At 44.5% G+C, this 4,795-nt stretch overlaps 1 pseudogene; it reads left to right on the top strand.

Annotated features, from left to right (window-relative positions):
* Window positions 1-3,473: 3,473 nt before the first annotated feature.
* LOC134968352 (5S ribosomal RNA) lies at window positions 3,474-3,593 on the top strand (annotated as a pseudogene).
* Window positions 3,594-4,795: the final 1,202 nt, after the last annotated feature.

Here is a 4,795-nt window from a genome sequence, read left to right as displayed (position 1 = left end):
AAAAACACCACAGGAGTGTTTAACTTTTTCAGGCAGACAATATACTGGTGGTCACTGGTCAGTCACACTGGCAGCAAAAGTGTGCACTGTACTCCTGCTATAACTGCACCCCAGTCTCCCCCACAATTCAGCTGTGTGAGCAGTGAGCACTCAGCACAGTCAGATATACATACTGAGGCTGAGCACAGATATGGTATGTGACTGTGTATCATTTTTTTTCAGGCAGAGAACGGATTATATTAAATAATAAATAAAACTGGTGGTGGTCACTAGTAACTATCAGCAAAACTCTGCACTCTGAGTACTCCTAATGCTCCCCAACATTACTAAGTTAGTAGTAAATCAACTCAAGTGTCTCTATCTATTCTAACGGAGAGGACGCCAGCCACGTCCTCTCCCTATCAATCTCAATGCACGTGTGAAAATGGCGGCGACGCGCGGCTCCTTATATAGAATCCGAGTCTCGCGATAGAATACGAGCCTCGCGAGAATCCGACAGCGGGATGATGACGTTCGGGCGCGCTCGGGTTAACCGAGCAAGGCGGGAAGATCCGAGTCTGCCTCGGACCCGTGTAAAAAGGCTGAAGTTCGGGGGGGTTCGGATTCCGAGGAACCGAACCCGCTCATCTCTAGTTTGACCGATGGTCTATTCATTCGTATTTCGGAACGTTGTCATTCAAACCATTACGAATAGACCAGACACTGCCGAGATTGGTGCTTAGTGAATTCCCGGATTGGGACTTAGAAAAAAAAACACAAATCGACCAAACTCGGATTTTTAGTAAATACTGGCCACTGATGATTTGTAGGACTTGAGAGCGGTGTTAAAGACGCTGATGACTTGTAGAACTTGTGAGCGGTGTTTGAAGACACTGATGATTTGTAGAACTTGAGAGCGGTGTTTTAAAGACACTGATGATTTGTAGAACTTGAGAGCGGTGTTTTGAAGACACTGATGATTTGTAGAACTTGAGAGCGGTGGTTAAAGACACAGACGATTTGTAGAACTTGAGAGCGGTGGTTAAAGATACTGATGATTTGTAGAACTTGAGAGCGGTGGGTAAAGACACTGATGATTTGTAGAACTTGAGAGCGGTGGTTAAAGACACTGATGATTTGTAGCACTTGAGAGCGGTGGTTAAAGACGCTGATGACCTGTAGAACTTGAGAGTGGTGTTTAGCCCGCGGCCCACGCTGATTCCGAGAAGCGCTGGTGACTGGACCGCAGAGGAACACACCAGCCGCTGGTAACGCTGGAAACAGTACAGCAACTGGCACCTGGAAATGCCGGAGACACTGGAGTACAACTACAGAGAGACACGCCGGGAACAGGAGCACTGGCATCCACTTCAGGGGAAAAGATGATACTCAGGCGCCGAGGCTCTGCCCAGCGTCTGACTTTGAATCTCCCGCCTCCACTGGATTGGCGGAACAGTCTGATGACGTCACCTGCTCCCCGCCCACGTGATGCCGGGTGTCATGGCGGCGCCCCTGCCCTGGGGAACCGCCGGGAGCCGCGCCAGCCAGACGCCGGAGCCCGTGGACCACCGAAGGCGGAGGCCGCATTACAGACCAGCAGGCACGCAGGGGTAAGCGCGGCGAACGCCGCCTCTGGCGTGTGACACTCTGTACTATAAGTTTATGTAATGATTATAACTGACTAGTATGAGGTGCTTATAAGGTTAACCTATCTAGGTTTAAATATGATAGACATAGGGATAGGCTCACAATCCACCCATCATAATCTATTAACCAATCAGAAAAGCGCCTCTCACACATAAACTTAATCAGATATCAGGACCTAACATTGCGCTGTGTTCAAGCTATTCTTGCGAAACGTACGTCAGGGAGAATCTGATCACGTGATGCGCACATGTGACCGGAGTCAGCCGCCGATTCTGGAAGTGTGAATCAGGACCCGTCCTGCAGCCATTGCTCTACGTCTCCGGAGCTCCTCTCCAGACAGGCGTAGCCAGACAGCCCGGACGCCACTGCTAGAGTGCTGGACATACTTCCTGAGCACATAGGTAACACCACAGTGCCCAGTCCGCATCACTGGTGTCCCCTGGCTGGGAACAAATACAGCAGCATATTCTGGTTAGACTGAGCAGACATCAGGATCTGTTGGCATCGTATATACATTTGTGATCTATATCTTTACACTCCTTCCTCACATATATTGTTTTTGTTGAGCAAGAGGCATAGTGCAGCTATTCTTCCTTGTTGTGTCCAACATACCATTATGCAAATGTAGTTGTAATTTATGCAATAAGAGAAACATGCTTGCAAAGTGATGTGTGATTGCTCATAGATCTACCAGTATACATTTGTACTTATTTGTACCTATTTCAAAGGAGTATATCACAAATCATTAGATACCCCATCCTGTAATTCAAAGTGTTACTTAATCCTTTTGCCTATGTTAAATACATTTTTCAGTGCATGCCGTATGCTGTGTGACCTAACGTTATATGAGCCTTGCAATGCATTAGTAACAAGGCCATTTACGTTTATTACCACATACTAGACAGCTCTACTATATCTTCTTTCAAACCTGATGTGTTGGGTCTTACTCTCTCATTCCTCATCCTATACCAATGGGCAAGAAGGAGAAAAGCAGAAGTAAGACACTATCAGTACACACAGGTACTATAAAAATCACTTATGTGCATTAACACTTTTTCTGCTCATGACCAACACCAGCTGTATTACTGTATCTCCATTGGAGGAGTATATGAGTGACAATGAGTCCCCCTTTGTTTGACATATGAACTGCTATTTTGTAGCATTGAATGAGAGATTGCATTAATCTCAGCTATAGCTATGAGTCACTTTGTGGCATATGAATTGCTGTTTATGATGAGTCTCTTTCAACATATGAATTGCTATTTTTTAGCACTGAATAAGAGATTGAATTAATTTCAGCTATAACTAATTTATGATTTTTTTTTGGTGTGGCATATGAATTCTCAGCTACAGCTGTTTATGAGCTACTTTGTGGCATATCAATTGCTGTTTATGATGAGTCTCTTGTCTCACATATGAATTGCTATTTTTCGCATTAAATGAGAGATCGTATTAATCTCAGCTATAGCTGTGTCTAAATAATCCTGTGGCATATGAATTGTTGTTTCCGGAGGATTGCTTTAATTCCAGGCATATGGAAACCCTATGATTTATTATACTCATGTGGTATATTTATGACTGTAATCCTAGGGATCTATGTCAACATACTGTGTTACCCTCAGTGTAGGGTATATATTAATACTCCCTGCACTTAACATGTGATCATTAGTACACATGGGAAAATATCTTCCTGGTTGTAACCACTGTACAAACTATCCATTCTTTTACAAGTGGATCCTTTTATTGCTTAAATTGAGTAATAATATAATGTACACTTTTTTCACCTTTTTAACAATTATTAAGGTGTGCTACCACTGTCTATTAAGACGAGAGGTCTAAGCGCAGCAATTTGCGGACATACCCCACTGGGGATGCCCAATCTCATCTGATCTTGGAAGCCAAGCAGTGGAGGGCCGGGTCAGTACTTGGATGGGAGACCACCTTGAAACACCCAGGTACAGCAATTTATGGCTGCATACTAGATCCACTTGTTTGCCAACAGGAAGCACCATAGACCAATGGGATACTTTCTTTTGGATATATGACCTATGATTCAACTTCCTTCAATAAACCTTTTCTAAAGTTGTCTATGCAGAGCAAATGATGGTCATAAAATATACTTTTAAATCACATAAATTATAGCACTAGGAATCCGGCTGAGTGTTTATCATAGCCAAGGCTATTTACTATGTTTAATCTATTTTTACTAGTTCGCACGTACCGGCAAAATTTTGACGCCACACTATTAACATTAAACTAATAAAAACTATTAACTTCTCCACTGGCTCAGTTCTCCACTGTTATCACTGCTTCATGAATAGACCTAGGGGTATATTTACTGATATTCGTGTTTCTGTCGATTGGTGGGAGTTTGATCTCGAATTTTATCGGATGTATTTTTCTGCAACTTTTTGAGGTCTTTTTCGGTAATTTACTAAGCTGCCGAGATTTTGTTTTTCATATTTTACGATGCCGATGCTATTCATATTGTCGGGCAGTGTTTGACGGGAGTGATGAGTAAGACACTGCCAGATATAACACAATGAAGCCCAGCCGGAACAGTGAGATCTGTGCAGGGCTTCATTGTGTACAGTATTAAAAGAGTTAAAATTTGGCAAAAAATTGCGTGGGGTTCCCCCTCCTATGTATAACCAGCCTTGGGCTCTTTGAGCCGGTCCTGGCTGTTTAAATATCAGGGAAAAATTTACTGGGGTCCCCCAGTATTTACACAACCAGCACCGGGCTCTTGGGCTGGCCCTGGTTCCAAAAATATGGGGGACAAAAGATGATGGGGTCCCCCTTATTTTTAAAACCAGTACTGGGCTTCACTAACCGAGAAGATAATGCCACAGCCGGGGGACACAATTATACTGGTCCCTGCGACCGTGGCATTACCTCCCCCCCCAACTAGACACCCCAGGCCAGGGTTCCCTGGAGGAGTGGGGACCCCTTAAATCAAGAGTGACCCCACTTAACCTTGCGGTTAACCACATAGGCTAGAATGGAGCTGCGCTAAGCTCTATTCTAGCCGGAGCGCTCTGCCTGATTGACAGGCCAGGAGCGCACAGCCAATAAGGAGAGCGCTATGATGTGGCGCTCCCTGATTGGCTGCTAGGACTTCTAGTGACATGAGTCACGGGGTCCTGGCATTTGGGGAAAGGGGATCCAT

Source organism: Pseudophryne corroboree, chromosome 10 (genome assembly GCF_028390025.1).
Source record: "Pseudophryne corroboree isolate aPseCor3 chromosome 10, aPseCor3.hap2, whole genome shotgun sequence".
Classification (NCBI taxonomy): Eukaryota; Metazoa; Chordata; class Amphibia; order Anura; family Myobatrachidae; genus Pseudophryne; species Pseudophryne corroboree.
Note: the sequence above shows the minus strand (reverse complement) of the source record. Positions and strands in the feature narration are given on the sequence as shown.